Source organism: Globicephala melas, chromosome 7 (assembly GCF_963455315.2).
Source record: "Globicephala melas chromosome 7, mGloMel1.2, whole genome shotgun sequence".
NCBI classification, from domain to species: Eukaryota; Metazoa; Chordata; class Mammalia; order Artiodactyla; family Delphinidae; genus Globicephala; species Globicephala melas.
In genome coordinates, this window is record NC_083320.1 from 45,611,976 (window position 1) to 45,628,786 (window position 16,811).

The 16,811-nt window shown below is 40.1% G+C and overlaps 1 protein-coding gene and 1 non-coding gene across 6 annotated transcripts in view; both read right to left on the minus strand.

Moving 5' to 3' along the window:
• The window catches only part of GULP1 (GULP PTB domain containing engulfment adaptor 1), a 260,971-nt gene that overhangs the window by 178,568 nt on the left and 65,592 nt on the right, over window positions 1-16,811 (minus strand). The window lies entirely within an intron of this gene.
• Window positions 15,904-16,060, minus strand: LOC115851133 (U1 spliceosomal RNA). The gene has a single exon (XR_004038631.1). It is a non-coding gene; the product is annotated as a U1 spliceosomal RNA (small nuclear RNA).

Below are 16,811 nucleotides of genomic sequence, written 5' to 3' on the forward strand. Positions count from 1 at the left end.
TTTCTTTCACATATTTTTGGTGAACTCTAAATTTTTATTGATAATACTGGAAAAGAAAATCCCTCACCCATTGTAGCTAAAGCATGCTTTTGTGAGAAAATTATTCTAAGCTATGAATTGCTTATTATCAATGAAATAATGATGAAATTTATTTTTTGTCTATTAGAACTTGACAAGAAGACCTTTTACAGAAGAAAACAAGACACAGTGTGAAGTCTGAAAGAATATACCAGGTGCTTGTACACAATGAAAATTGCTGCCTAATCAAGGAAACCATACTTTTCAACCTATTTACATCTTGCCAGCTGGATTATAAGTACAGCAATCACAGGCTTACTGTCTATCTGAATTAGATAAAAACTGCATCACTTTCTTTGTGCTTGGTACATAGTACATGCTCAGTAGATACATGGGAAAGATTTGGGGGAGAAACAGCCAAAAGACTGCTAGAAGAGAGAAAAGTCTTATGAATAGGTTATCAAGTTCCACCTTAACAAAAATCAAACAAATAAAGAAACTAACAATAATAAAACCACACACACACACACACACACACACACACACACACACACACACACACAGAATTAACCAGAAGCAACACATACATTTAAAAGCAGTTAGGGCTTCCGAGAAGATGGCGGAAGAGTAAGACGCGGAGATCACCTTCCTCCCCATAGATACATCAGAAATACATCTACACGTGGAACAACTCCTACAGAACACCTACTGAACGCTGGCAGAAGACCTCAGACCTCCCAAAAGGCAAGAAACTCCCCACGTACCTGGGTAGGGCAAAAGAAAAAAGAATAAACAGAGACAAAAGGATAGGGACGGGACCTGCACCAGTGGGAGGGAGCTGTGAAGGAGGAAAGGTTTCCACACACTAGGAAGCCCCTTCGCGGGTGGAGACTGCGGGTGGCGGAGGAGGGGAGCTTCGGCGCTGCGGAGGAGCGCGCAGCCACAGGGGTGCAGAGGGCAAAGCGGGAAGATTCCCGCACAGAGGATCAGGGCCGACCGGCACTCACCAGCCCGAGAGGCTTGTCTGCTCACCCAACGGGGCAGGCGGGGCTGCGAGCTGAGGCTCGGGCTTCGGTCTGAGTGCTGGGAGAGGACTGGGGTTGGCGGCGTGAACACAGCTTGCAGGGCGTTAGTGTGCCACGGCTGTTTGGGAGGGAGTCCGGTGAAAAGTCTGGACCTGCCGAAGAGGCAAGAGACTTTTTCTTCCCTCTGTTTCCTGGTGCGGGAGGAGAGGGGATTAAGAGCGCTGCTTAAAGGAGCTCCAGAGACGGGCGCGAGCTGCGGCTAAAAGCGTGGACCCCACATACGGGCATGAGATGCTAAGGCTGCTGCTGCCGCCACCAAGAAGCCCGTGTGCAAGCACAGGTCACTATCCACACCCTGCTTCCGGGGAGCCTGTGCAGCCCGCCACTGCCAGGGTCCCGGGATCCAGGGACAACTCCCCCAGGAGAATGCACTGCACGCCTCAGGCTGGTGCAACGTCATGCAGGCCTCTGCCTCCGCAGGCTCGCCCCACACTCCGTGCCCCTCCCTCCCCCCGCCTGAGTGAGCCAGAGCCCCCGAATCAGCGGCTCCTTTAACCCCGTCCTGTCTGAGCAAAGAACAGACGCCCTCCGGCAACCTACACGCAGAGGCAGGGCCAAATCCAAAGCTGAGCCCCTGGGAGCTGTGAGAACAAAGAAGAGAAAGGGAAATCTCTCCCAGCAGACTCAGAAGCAGTGGATTAAACCTCCACAATCAACTTGATGTACCCTGCATCTGTGGAATACATGAATAGACAACAAATCATCCCAAATTAAGGAGGTGGACTTTGAGAGCAAGATTTATGATTTTTCCCCTTTTCCTCTTTGTGACTGTGTATGTATATGCTTCTGTGTGAGATTTTTTCTGTATAGCTTTGCTTCCACCATTTGTCCTAGGGTTCTATCCATCCGTTTTTTGTTTTCTTTTTTTTGTTTTAGTTTTTTTTCTTAATAATTATATTTTATTTCAATAACTTTATTTATTTTACTTTATCTTCTTTCTTTCTTTCCTTCCTTCCCTCCTTTACACATGAATCATCCCAAATTGAGGAGGTGGACTTTGAGAGCAAGATTTATGTTTTTTTCCCCTTTTCCTCTTTTTGTGAGTGTGTATGTGTATGCTTCTGTGTGAGATTATGTCTGTAGAGCTTTGCTTCCACCATTTGTCCTAGGGTTCTATCTGTCCATTTCTTTTATTTTTTTAATTTGTTTTCTCTTAATAATTATTTTTTATTTTAATAACTTTATTATATTTTATCTTTATTTTATTTTACTTTATCTTCTTTCTTTCTTTTTTCCTTCCTTCCCTCCTTCCTTCCTCCCTCCCTCCCTCCTTTCTTTCTTTCTTTCTTTCTACTTCTACTAATTCTTTCTTTCTACTTTTTCTCCCTTCTATTCTGAGCCATGTGGATGAAAGGCTCTTGGTGCTGCAGCCAGGAGTCAGTGCTGTGCCTCTGAGGTGGGAGAGCCAACTTCAGGGCACTGGTCCACAAGAGACCTCCCAGCTCCACATAATATCAAATGGCGAAAATCTCCCAGAGACCTCCATCTCAACACCAGCACCCAACTTCACTCAATGACCAGCAAGCTACAGTGCTGGACATCCTATGCCAAATAACTAGCAAGATAGGAACACAACACCACCCATTAGCAGAGAGGCTGCCTAAAATCATAAGTCCACAGACACTCCAAAACACACCACCAGACGTGGACCTGCCCACCAGAAAGACAAGATACAGCCTCATCCACCAGAACAAAGGCACTAGTCCCCTCCACCAGGAAGCCTACACAACCCACTAAACCAACCTTAGCGACTGGGCACAGACACCAAAAACAACGGGAACTATGAACCTGCAGCCTGCAAAAAGGAGACACCAAACACAGTACGATAAGCAAAATGAGAAGACAGAAAAACACACAGCAGATGAAGGAGCAAGATAAAAACCCACCAGACCTAACAAATGAAGAGGAAATAGGCAGTCTATCTGAAAAAGAATTCAGAATAATGATAGTAAAGATGATCCAAAATCTTGGAAATAGAATGGACAAAATGCAAGAAACATTTAACAAGGAACTAGAAGAACTAAAGATAAAACAAACAATGATGAACAACACAATAAATGAAATTAAAAATACTCTAGATGGGATCAACAGCAGAATAACTGAGGCAGAAGAACAGATAAGTGACCTGGAAGATAAAGTAGTGGAAATGACTACTGCAGAGCAGAACAAAGGAAAAAAATGAAAGGAACAGAGGACAGTCTCAGAGACCTCTGGGACAACATTAAACACACCAACATTCGAATTATAGGGGTTCCAGAAGAAAACGAGAAAAAGAAAGGGACTGAGAAAATATTTGAAGAGATTATAGTTGAAAACTTCCCTAATATGGGAAAGGAAATAGTTAATCAAGTCCAGGAAGCACAGAGAGTCCCATACAGGATAAATCCAAGGAGAAATATGCCAAGACACATATTAATCAAACTGTCAAAAATTAAATACAAAGAAAACATATTAAAAGCAGCAAGGGAAAAACAACAAATAACACACAAGGGAATCCCCATAAGGTTAACAGCTGATCTTTCAGCAGAAACTCTGCAAGCCAGAAGGGACTGGCAGGACATATTTAAGTGATGAAGGAGAAAAACCTGCAACCAAGATTACTCTACCCAGCAAGGATCTCATTCAGATTTGATGGAGAAATTAAAACCTTTACAGACAAGCAAAAGCTGAGAGAGTTCAGCACCACCAAACCAGCTTTACAACAACTGCTAAAGGAACTGCTCTAGGCAAGAAACACAAGAGAAGGAAAACACCTACAATAACGAACCCAAAACAATTAAGAAAATGGGAATAGGAATATACATATCGATAATTACCTTAAATGTTAATGGACTAAATGCTCCCACCAAAAGACACAGATTGGCTGAATGGATACAAAAACAAGACCCATATATTTGCTGTCTACAAGAGACCCACTTCAGACCTAGAGACACATACAGACTGAAAGTAAGGGGATGGAAAAAGATATTTCATGCAAATGGAAACCAAAAGAAAGCTGGAGTAGCAATTCTCATATCAGACAAAATAGACTTTAAAATAAAGACTATTAGAAGAGACAAAGAAGGACACTAGGGCTTCCCTGGTGGTGCAGTAGTTGAGAGTCCACCTGCCGATGCAGGGGACGCGGGTTTGTGCCCCAGTCCGGGAAGATCCCACATGCCGCAGAGCGGCTGGGCCTGTGAGCCATGGCCACTGAGTCTGTGCTCCGCAACGGGAGAGGCCACAACATTGAGAGGCCTGTGTACTGAAAAAAAAAAAAAAAAGGACACTACATAATGGATCAAGGGATCGATCCAAGAAGAAGATATAACAATTGTAAATATTTATGCACCCAACATAGAAGCACCTCAATACATAAGGCAAATACTAACAGCCATAAAAGGGGAAATCGACGGTAACACATTCATAGTAGGGGACTTGAACACCCCACTTTAACCAATGGACAGATCATCCAAAATGAAAATATATAAGGAAACACAAGCTTTAAATGTTACATTAAACAAGATGGACTTAATTGATATTTATAGGACATTCCATCCAAAAACAACAGAATACACATTTTTCTCAAGTGCTCATGGAACATTCTCCAGGATAGATCATATCTTGTGTCACAAATCAAGCCTTGGTAAATTTAAGAAAATTGAAATTGTATCAAGTATCTTTTCCGACCACAACACTATGAGACTAGATATCAATTACAGGAAAAGATCTGTAAAAAATACAAAATATGGAGGCTAAACAATACACTACTTAATAACCAAGTGATCACTGAATAAATCAAAGAGGAAATAAAAAAATACATAGAAAAAAATGACAATGGAGACACGACGAACCAAAATCTATGGGATGCAGCAAAAGCAGTTCTAACAGGTAGGTTTATAGCAGTACAATCCTGCCTTAAGAAACAGGAAACATCTCGAATATAAAACCGAACCTTGCACCTGAAGCAATCAGAGAAAGAAGAACAAAAAAACCCCAAAGTTAGCAGAAGGAAAGAAATCATAAAAATCAGATCAGAAATAAATGAAAAAGAAATGAAGGAAACAATAGCAAAGATCAATAAAACTAAAAGCTGGTTCTTTGAGAAGATAAACAAAATTGATAAACCATTAGCCAGACTCATCAAGAAAAAAAGGGAGAAGATGCAAATCAATAGAATTAGAAATGAAAAAGGAGAAGTAACAACTGACACTGCAGAAATACAAAAGATCATGAGACATTACTACAAGCAACTCTATGCCAATAAAATGGACAACCTGGAAGAAATGGACAAATTCTTAGAAATGCACAACCTGCCAAGACTAAATCAGGAAGAAATAGAAAATATGAACAGACCAATCACAAGCACTGAAATTGAAACTGTGATTAAAAATCTTCCAACAAACAAAAGCTCAGGACCAGATGGCTTCACAGGAGAATTCTATCAAACATTTAGAGAAGAGCTAACACCTATCCTTCTCAAACTATTCCAAAATATAGCAGAGGGAGGAACACTCCCAAACTCATTCTACGAGGCCACCATCACCCTGATACCAAAACCAGACAAGGATGTCACAAAGAAGGAAAACTACAGGCCAATATCACTGATGAACATAGATGCAAAAATCCTCAACAAAATACTAGCAAACAGAATCCAACAGCACATTAAAAGGATCATACACCATGATCAAGTGGGGTTTATTCCAGGAATGCAAGGATTCTTCAATATACTCAAATCAATCAACGTGATACACCATATTAACAAATTGAAGGAGAAAAACCATATGATCATCTCAATAGATGCAGAGAAAGCTTTTGACAAAATTCAACACCCATTTATGATAAAAAACCCTGCAGAAAGTAGGCATAGAGGGAACTTTCCTCAACATAATAAAGGCCATATATGACAAACCCACAGCCAACATCGTCCTCAATGATGAAAAACTGAAAGCATTTCCACTAAGATCAGGAAAAAGACAAGGTTGCCCACTTTCACCACTCTTATTCAACATAGTTTTGGAAGTTTTAGCCATAGCAATCAGAGAAGGAAAGGAAATAAAAGGAATCGAAATTGGAAAAGAAGAAGTAAAGCTGTCACTGTTTGCAGATGACATGATACTATACATAGAGAATCCTAAAGATGCTACCAGAAGACTACTAGAGCTAAACAAAGAATTTGGTAAAGTAGCAGGATACAAAATTAATGCACAGAAATCTCTGGCATTCCTATACACTAACGATGAAAAATCCGAAAGTGAAATCAAGAAAACACTCCCATTTACCATTGCAACAAAAAGAATAAAATATCTAGGAATAAACCTACCTGAGGAGACAAAAAGACCTGTATGCAGAAAATTATAAGACACTGATGAAATAAATTAAAGATGATACAAAGAGATGGAGAGATATACCATGTTCTTGGATTGGAAGAATCAACATTGTGCAAATGACTCTACTACCTAAAGCAATCTACAGGTTCAGTGCAATCCCTATCAGACTACCACTGGCATTTTTCACAGAACTAGAACAAAAAATTCCACAATTTATATGGAAACACAAAAGACTCCAAACAGCCAAAGCAATCTTGGGAACGAAAAACGGAGCTGGAGGAATCAGGCTCCCTGACTTCAGACTATACTACAAAGCTACAGTAATCAAGACAGTATGGTACTGGCACAAAAACAGAAAGATAGATCAATGGAACAGGATAGAAAGCCCAGAGATAAACCCACGCACATATGCTCACCTTATCTTTGATAAAGGAGGCAGGAATGTACAGTGGAGAAAGGACAGCCTCTTCAATAAGTGGTGCTGGGAAAACTGGACAGGTACATGTAAAAGTATGAGATTAGATCACTCCCTAACACCATACACAAAAATAAGCTCAAAATGGATTAAAGACCTAAATATAAGGCCAGAAACTATCAAACTCTTAGAGGAAAACATAGACAGAACACTCTATGACATAAATCACAGCAAGATCCTTTTTGACCCACCTCCTAGAGAAATGGAAATAAAAACAAAAATAAACAAATGGGACCCAATGAAACTTAAAAGCTTTTGCACAGCAAAGGAGAAAATAAACAAGACCAAAAGACAACCCTCAGAATGGGAGAAAGTGTTTTCAAATGAGGCAACTGACAAAGGATGAATCTCCAAAATGTATAAGTAGCTCATGCAGCTCAATAACAAAAAAACAAACAACCCAATCCAAAAATGGGCAGAAGACCCAAATAGACATTTCTCCAAAGAAGATATGCAGACTGCCAACAAACACATGAAAGCATGCTCAACATCATTAATCATTAGAGAAATGCAAATCAAAACTACAATGAGCTATCATCTCACACTGGTCAGAATGGCCATCATCAAAAAATCTAGAAACAATAAATGCTGGAGAGGGTGTGGAGAAAAGGGAACACTCTTGCAGTGCTGGTGGGAATGTGAACTGGTTCAGCCACTATGGAGAACAGTATGGAGGTTCCTTAAAAAACTACAAATAGAACTACCATATGACCCAGCAATCCCACTATTGGGCATATACCCTGAGAAAACCATAATTCAAAAAGAGACATGTACCACAGTGTTCATTGCAGCACTATTTACAATAGCCAGGACAAGGAAACAACCTAGGTGTCCACTGACAGATGAATGGATAAAGAAGATGTGGCACATATATAAAATGGAATATTACCCAGCCATAACAAGAAACGAAATTGAGCTATTTGTAATGAGGTGGATAGACCTAGAGTCTGTCATACAGAGTGAAGTAAGTCAGAAAGAGAAAGACGAATACCGTATGCTAACACATATATATGGAATTTTAGAAAAAAAAAATGTCATGAAGAACCTAGGGGTAAGACAGGAATAAAGACACAGACCTACTGGAGAACGGACTTGAGGACATGGGGAGGGGGAAGGGTGAGTGGTGACAGGGCGACAGAGAGGCACGGACATATACACACTAACAAACGTAAGGTAGATAGCTAGTGGGAAGCAGCCGCATGGCACAGGGAGATCAGCTCGGTGCTTTGTGACCGCCTGGAGGGGTGGGATTGGGAGGGTGGGAGGGGGGAGACGCCAGAGGGAAGAGAGATGGGAACATATGTATATGTGTAACTGGTTCACTTTGTTATAAAGCAGAAACTAACACACCATTGTAAAGCAATTATACTCCATTAAAGATGAAAAAAAAAAAAAAGCATTTAAAGACAACCTCCTCTCACATTTTTTTTTTTTTTTTTTGCGTTACGCGGGCCTCTCACTGTTGTGGCCTCTCCCGTTGCGGAGCACAGGCTTCGGACATACAGGCTCAGCGGCCATGACTCACGGGCCTAGCTGCTCCACGGCATGTGGGATCCTCCCGGTCTGGGGCACGAACCCATGTCCCCTGCATTGGCAGGCGGACTCTCAACCACTGCGCCACCAGGGAAGCCCCCCCTCTCACATTTTTAAAATTCTGACTCTGCTTTTCTTCTTTTTTTTTTAACATCTTTATTGGAGTATAATTGCTTTACAATGGTGTGTTAGTTTCTGCTTTATAACAAAGTGAATCAGCTTTACATATATGTATATCCCCATACCTCTTCCCTCTTGCATCTCCCCCACTCCTACCCTCCCTATCCCACCCCTCTAGGTGGTCACAAAGAACGGAGCTGATCTCCCTGTGCTATGCGGCTGCTTCCCACTAGCTATCGGTTTTACATTTGGTAGTTTATATATGTACATGCCACTCAATGGAATATTACTCAGCCATAAAAAGAAACGAAGTTGAGTTATCTGTAGTGACTCTGCTTTTTGCCAGTGTTACCTGTGTACTATTTGAGTATCTGCTCAGAGACTTTATCCAAGATAGAGACAACACTCTGAGATGCAATCTTTATCACCTTTTAAAACTGAAAGAGCCTTACCTACTTCAGATGTCTCCATTATCAAATAAGCTTAACTCCCTTTAGAAGCTGTTTATATATTTTTAAGCCCCACCTATGGGTTGAAATAACCCGTAAAGTAGTAAATGAAAATTAAGTTTGAAAGAAAAATTTGTGAATTAAATGAGGGTGATAAACAAAATATGCAATGAGAGTCAAGGAAGGCCTCTAAAACTAAGTGAGAAACAATTATTTCTCATTTATTGATTGTTTCATCAAGGCCAAAATACATGGAGGGCCAAGGATGAGCAGGTCACTGGGCTAGTGTTTCAGGTTCTCTAACCACTGCACTCCTTGTGCCAAAGTAATGTCTCACTATATGCAAACTGGCCATCTGTTTCTCCCAAAATGCCTGCCGTGCCAATAAATCCCATCTATAAGGGTCCTGCCCTCACCCTCCTGCTAAGAGATTAACCTGCCAGGAAGCACTTGGCATAACCCTTCGCCTCTGAGGAGACTAGAGTGAGCACCTGAGCTAAGATACATCATCTAAGGCTTAAGCGGGGACCTTGTGCAAAAGCTCCACCTAAACAACGTAACAGTGGGTTACCTGAACCAAGGACATGTTCTAGATTCTGAACTCTGACATGGAAAAGAATCGGACTATTTGGGGCAGAAAAATAAGACGCAGGGAGAAAATGCTTAACAGATGTTCCGAGGCAGTAGAAATCATGAAGAATAACTACTATGAGTGATCAGAAACTGAGTCAGAAGAAAGAGAAATATAAAGAGAGAGGATGCTGGTAGCAGCGGGAAAAGCAGACGGAAGGTAGCTACATCATTCCAGTGGCAGAGAATCAACTCTGTCACTAGGGGGCAGAGAGGCAATCAGCTCAGAGATGTACTGGTTACTTCCCATTTCTGAATCTCAGGTCCATCTTCCCTGGGTTCCCTTAAAGGCTAGACACATGTCTGGGACGCCTGTCTTTTTCATTCCTAAACATAACCTTACTGAAGTGAGCCCTTTTCCTCGCATCAAAAGAGACTAACATCATCTCTTCTGTCTGGGCTCAACAGTCACCTAAGGAATCAGTCTTAAAACCACAAATGAACAAAACTTCACCATATATAACATTGTAAAAATAATAGGAAAATAATGGTATCAAATTAATACATTCTCAAAGAATTATAGTAATTCAATGAAAAGGAAAAAAAGCCACACAAATTTATACAGCTCAAATCACTGAGAAAAAGTGTACTCTCCAAAAAAGAAAATATGCTCTACATCTTGTAGACATCTGTTCTCCTACAGCTAATTCAAAAGCAAAAACAAACAAATCTGTGCTGATTTTTCTCATTCTTTATAAGAACAATAAAGCAAACACAATTTATCTATGGCTTCTGTATTTTCTTTGCTATGTGTAAAACATTTTTTTAACTCAAGGCTTAGACTGTATCAATATAGCCAAAAATATAATACATTCTTTTCAATTTTACGGACCTCCCAACACCAGGTAGTTCATACATATTTTTCCTAGATTATCCTTAGTTATATATTAGATTTTATTTTCCTATATTATAAAATATTAGGTATAGAATTTTTACCATACTTAAAAATGATATCCTGCAGGGGGGAAGAAGGAAGGAGGATGAGAAAAAGGGAAAGAGAGGGTCAAAAGGGAGAAAAAGAGAGGATAGGATGTAGAAAGGATGTAAAGGATAAATGAAAGGATGCAACGCGGGGGAGGAGAAGGGAGGCAAAGGACGAATGCTTACAGTGTGCCATGGAGCATCACCACATCCTTACCCCCAGGCTTCACTGCAGGTCCCCACCCACCCACTCTAGAGCCAAAGCACAGTAGGGAAGAGAGCAAATAGGCTTTTCCATTTCTCATTCATTGATGTTGGTCACTCATCTTACTGGCTGAAGGACATGCTGATTGTTCTGACTCACAACCTCCTCCCTCCTGAAGCCACCCATGCTGGTAAGAGGATACAGACAGCCACTTTCCTAATTGTGTATCCCTTCTGTGGGCCTCAGTATATAACTGTTACTAACTTGGTACCTGTCTGAGTTTCTAGGATAATACTGTACTTCTGTCACACCTCCAGAACTAAAACTTGATAAATAAATCCTACTCGATGACATGGGCTGACCTAGAACTCAAAAAAAAAAAACCTGTGAAAGCCCAGGATATATATGTATTAAATGCCATCTGATTCTCCATGGCTGTGTCAGACCCATAAGTCAATGCTCCCTGTTGCTTCATCCTGAACTCCTGGAGCTAATCTATTTTCTCAAAAGCGGCTGGAGGTAGTCTAAGGTAACTTTGGACACAATGGTTCTGTCCACCCACTGGAACTCAACTGTCTGCCCTATGGCTAAGGCAACTTCCCCAGCCCGTGCCCTCTCCTTTATCCCTTCCGTCAGTTCACACAGAGACAGACAAATGCTGAGATAAGAGAAAAACTGGAATCATTACTCCAGTAACTAAAATTCATTCATTTAACCAATATTTATTGAGCGTTAGGGATATGTCCAGACGGCAGAGATATAATGATGAACAAGACAGATTCTCTGCCCTCGAGTAACTTATGTTCTATTTATCTGCATATATAAACCAAAATCTAATGACATACAAAGGTAAAATCATTGTCTGTTTTTTACTACAACAAATAAAAATATGTGAGCTCTCTTCTTGGAGACAGACCACTCCAAATGAGTTGGGCTTCATTAGAACATGGATACAGATGCTGAGGGCCTAGTACCATGAACCTGGTACTCCGAACATGCTGTTTGGGATGTAAAATCTTCACTTTCCTCTGTGAATTCTCTCCACAGGCATCTCTGTACCAATAAGTTACCCAGGTAATCCTGGGAATCTGAAAGTGTTCTCAGTGGGCACTTCCCATCCATGTAACAGGACTGCAAACTCCCACGAAGAAAGCCAACAGGAATTTCTCTGGTATTTGCCAGCACAGCATTGCGAAAGGGCTTCTGATTACTTGAGCACCATTGGCAGGATGATCGGGCAGGAAACAACAAGGACTTATTTAACTATAGCAAATGATTCTTCTGAGCAACACAGAGGGAGGTAGGCTAGTTCTAAATAAGAGAGATGATAAAGTAGCCATGGCATACATTAAAACCACTGCATGTAAATTGAAGATTTTTAATATACCTTCTGAAAAACTGCAAACACAATCTATTACAAGCAATATTATACAAGCATATGAAGTATAACTAGCAAGACCATTGCCACTGGTCAGCTCCCAAAGGTGTCACAAATTAGATAAGTCGAAATAAGCCCTTATCTTCATGATTGTCAAAGCTGCTCTGCTCCCAAATTTTTCAACTAGGAAAATGTTGCCAGCTCTTCAAGTTACATCATATTTCTCCCCTTTACTCAACTCCCTATAGCCTGTCACCATGTCTTGTCCATTTAACTTTCAAAAGAGCTCTAGAATCTATTGCATCTTCTCCATTCCCTCTGCCCGACATTAATAACACTCTGCCTTGAATCGGACTAACTCTCCTTACCTATATGTTTCCCCCAGATCTTACTCTACCTCCTGGCAGCAATAGCTTGGAAATGCAGATCTTGATTCTGCCACCCACCGATTAACCATCCTTCAGTGCAGCCTTGGAATCAGCAGGATAAATTTTACACTCCTCCATAATTTGGTCCCTGCAAACACTGCTAAACCCAACTCTCGTCAACCATTACTTGATGTATATCCATTGCTTTCAATAGTTCCTGTTCAATGGATTCAATTCCCTGAGTGACCACAAAGTTATTGCAAAGCATCTTCAAATCGACAGGTGCACCAAGTACCTTCTATAGACTAAAAATGTCACACACGAAGACATACTATAACTGTTCAAAGGTGTAAAAATGAACCCTTGAAAGTACCAAAGGAAAATAGATGTTATAACTCTGAATTCTCACAAGTACAATGACAAAAATAATATTTTCCAGAAGATAAAACAGGCAATGATGTTAATAGAAAAGTTATTAAGAATTGGGAAGGAGATAATTTTTTTCAAAATTTAGTATTTCCACTGTTCCTGGGAAATGAAGAGTGGAAAGGGCTTTCCAGTCACTTAGACAGCTATATCTTCCACCTGTCTTTAAAATCCATGTTTTTTTTTTTTTAATTAGACAGAACCCACCTCCTATTAAGCATCAGTTTCTTTTTCTGTACCTACTCTATTCCTTTAACTGGTTGGAAGTAAGTGGTGATAATTCTCCAGATGCTTCAATTGTCACATATTTGATAGAAGAAGCCACTGTGCACACCAAAGGAATCAAAGAATGTTCTACTCTCTTGGCCAGTATTACCTAGCAACCTTCTAAATCAGATAATAGAGAAAGAAATAGAGAGAAAGAATCCACACACTGCAATGTTCAGAGGCTTGTGAAAGAAAGACAATCATTTAATATCTTGGCATATGGCTAGGAGGACTGTAGCTACTATTTCTGTGAAAGCCCTGGAGTCATCGATGAATGTAAATTTAAGACTTTAGAAGAACAAGCAACAAATTAACAGGCGTACTTGTAAGTCCCTCAGGCACTTAATACGGGAATCAAATTCACATCTGTTCAGTGTCAAAAGGACATAAACCGTCCACTGTTTTGTTTTGTTTATAAACATGTGCAGGTGAGTAAGGCATCATCAATTATACCACCTGCAGAAATAAGTCAGTTACATATGTAGAACAATGCTTTTCCTCTTTATATTATAAACCCTAAAAGGTTTTAAAATGTACAAATGCCTGGGCGCTATGCATTTCTAACTTAAATAGTATGAAATAAGGCTTAGGTATGTGTTTCTTGAAAATGACTGGAGAGAAAGGTGTCTGTGGCATAAAATAATAAGTGAATAAATGAAGGAGTGATTGACATAAATGAAGACACCTACTTCCTATCAAATACATTTACAGAGCAGATCATGTTTTGAATGCTGCATACAATATTTAGCACTTAATATCTAATGGCCAAGATATCTGTAATTGTCATCTGCTCAATATTACACAATACAAACAGTTTAGAAAGGCAAAGAGCTTCAAATTGCTAATTTGTTGGGGAAAATAAGTTTTCAGGTTTATGTCACCATGAAAGAGGAGCTCTTTCCGTGATTGCATGGAATGGCAATAGCCTTCAAGTGTGTGGTAACTCATGATATATTAAAACCAAGACTGTTCTTTGGGCTACTTACTTTTCAGTTTTTATAACGATAATAAAATTAAATATCGACTTCTACAATAAAATTTCTAGAAGGCAGTTTGTGTCTTATTGCCCCGCCTCAAAATAAGCAGATCATATCTTCCTAACCTTCCAGAAACAGCAGCCAAACAGTTTCCACTCAGTCTCTTCCTCCAGCATCCCATCAGACAAGAGCACTGCCAAGTGTACAGAGATCAAGCACTGTGCACACCCTACCCAACCAAAGACCAAATGGCTCACCACTGACGTAGTCAACATTAACAATTAAATCAATCTTCCGGTTAAGAAATCAGAATAAAGGCTTCACAGGTGGAAGCAGCTCTTACAGCCAAAGGGCTTTCCACAATTTGACACATCCAAGATTTGGTGCCAGAAAAGGTGATGAAAACCTTGGAATGTTTCTAGCAGAGGAAATTTTCACTGCTTGAAAAATCAGTGTTAAAAAAAATGTAGAGTTGTTTACAGTGCTCGATCAGGATTCTTTAAAAGCTATGCTAAGTATAGACTTTTTGGGTTGGGATTGAAGAGCTTTCTGTTTGAAATTTATTAGCAGTTCAGAGTAGAAATGAAGCCTGTTTTGGTCAGAATACATTCTTTTTAGTCATGAGGGATACTTTATAAGATCATAACTAGAGAATCTGAGAATGAACTAGGTAAAATCATCAGCGTAAACCCATGAGGCACTAACTACAGGATGTCAGTCAAAGAGAATGAAGATCAAGAGGCAGCGGAGCTTATTTCCAAGGGGGAAACAAAATTCTCCGACATTGAAGAGTTCACATCTCGTTACAAAATGTTAACAAATCTTGATAATCAAGATATTTTTAGGGCTTCCCTGGTGGCGCAGTGGTTGAGAGTCCGCTTGCCGATGCAGGGGACACGAGTTCGTGCCCCGGTCCGGGAAGATCCCACATGCCGCGGAGCGGCTGGGCCCGTGCGCCATGGTCGCTGAACCTGCGCGTCTAGAGCCTGTGCTCCGCAACGGGAGAGGCCACAACACTGAGAGGCCCGCGTAGCACAAAAAAAAAAAAAAAAAAAAAAAGATATTTTTAAAGCAACTATAGTCATAAAATATGGAACAATCACAAAATAAACACTGAAAGCCTCTACATTTAGCTAGCCCCCAACATTTTTCCTACTCTATTTACTTACCTATTCTTTCCTTTCTGTGATAAGGACTCTGACACATCACCTTGCACAATTCCTAAAGCTTACCAATGTATAAGCAACATCTCAAATTGAGTTCACTTTTTTCTTCTTATTGAAGTATAGTTGATTTATAATGTGCTAGTTTCAGGTGTATAGCAAAGTGATTCAATTACACACACGTATTTTTTTTAAGATTCTTTTCCCTTATAGTTTATTACAAAATATTGAGTATAGTTCCCTGTGCTATACAGTAGGTCCTTGTTGGTTATCTATTTTATATATAGTAGTGTGTATATGTTAATCCCAAACTCCTAATTTATCCCTCTCCCCACCCTTCCCCTTTGGTAGTCAGAAGTGTGTTTTCTATGCCTGTGAGTCTCTTTCTGTTTTGTAAATAAGTTCATTTGTACTTTTTTTTTTTGATTCCACATAAAAGTGATATCATATGATATTTGTCTTTGCTTATTTCACTTAGTATGATAATCTATAGGTCCATCTGTGTTGCTGCAAATGGCATTTTTCACTCTTTCTTATGGCTGAGAAATATTCCATTGCATATATATACCACTTTTTTTTCAGGGGAGAGCGTGAACACAGTCCCCCACTACCACAAACTATGCAGTCGAGTTTCCCACCTTTGGGGAAATCACAGGGGTCAGCACACCCGCAGTGCAATGGATGGGCCTCACCCTGGGAAAACCACCTTTGTGATCACGGTATATACCACTTCTTTGTCCACTCATCTGTCGATGGACATTTGGGTTGCTTCCATGTCTTGGCTATTGTAAATAGTGCTGCAGTGAACACTGGGGTGCATGTATCTTTTCGAATTATAGTTTTCTCTGGATATATGCTCAGGAGTGGGATTGCAGGATCATACGGTAACTCTATTTTTAGTTTTCTAATGAACCTCCATACTGTTGTCCATAGTGACTGCACCAATGTATTGGGTTGGTCAAAAAGTTGGTTCAGGTTTTCCCGTAACCTCTTATGGAAAAACCCGAACAAATGTTTTGGCCAATCCAATACATTCCCACCAACAGTGTAGGAGGGTTCCTTTTTCTCCACACCCTCTCCAGTATTTATTATCTGTTGACTCTTTGATGATGGCCATTTGGATTGGAATGAGGTGACACCTCTTTGTAGTTTTGATTCGCATTTCTCTGATAATTAGAGATTGTGAGCATCTTTTCATGTGCCTGTTGGCCATTTGTATGTCTTCTTTGGAAAATGTCTGTTTAGATCTTCTGCCCATTTTTTGATCGGGGTGTTTGTTTTTTTGATATTGAGTTGTACGATCTGTTTGTATATTTTGGAAATTAATCCATTGTTGGTCCTATCATTTGCAAATACAAGTCCTATAGTACTGTTAATGTCACGTGAAAAAACAAAGTATTTTCCTTCTAAAATTATAAGAAAAAACAACAATCAACTATTTTAGGCCTGTCACCTCTCTTCAGGAAAATTAAAGTTAATACTAAATG